The sequence below is a fragment of the Chlorocebus sabaeus genome, chromosome X, assembly GCF_047675955.1.
Source record: "Chlorocebus sabaeus isolate Y175 chromosome X, mChlSab1.0.hap1, whole genome shotgun sequence".
Lineage (NCBI taxonomy): Eukaryota > Metazoa > Chordata > Mammalia > Primates > Cercopithecidae > Chlorocebus > Chlorocebus sabaeus.
Window position 1 is genome coordinate 100,180,800 of NC_132933.1, and position 385 is coordinate 100,181,184.

At 38.4% G+C, this 385-nt stretch overlaps 1 pseudogene; it reads left to right on the forward strand.

Annotated features, from left to right (window-relative positions):
- The first annotated feature begins 229 nt into the window (after positions 1–229).
- Positions 230–385, forward strand: part of LOC103247427 (eukaryotic initiation factor 4A-II-like) — a 1,447-nt pseudogene continuing 1,291 nt past the window's right edge.

The window sequence follows — 385 nt, forward strand, 5'->3', positions numbered from 1 at the left end:
TTTGTTTATATACTGATGATGTGTTATTGGTTAGATATGACAGTTACATAAGAATTATCAGGATCACAAAGTAGTATAGGGATGCCAGAAATCTCGTTGGCATAGAATTTGGCTGATGGGTCTTCCTAAACATCCTAAGCTGAAACTGAAGCTGAATAGAAGACTTAGGCTAAGCATTTGTGAAAAAGCAAACTTTGAATGGCTGCATGCAATAAAAAATATGCTTGGGATGATTAAAGGGACACTTGATTTTAGTAAGAAAGAAAACCCTGCATTCTCATGTAGTTTTGAAGTAGAAGACATACAGGACTTAATTCCAGGTCCTGACAGGACTTAATTCACGGTCCTCACAGGATAGGGTGAAGAAACCCGCATGAACCCGCAG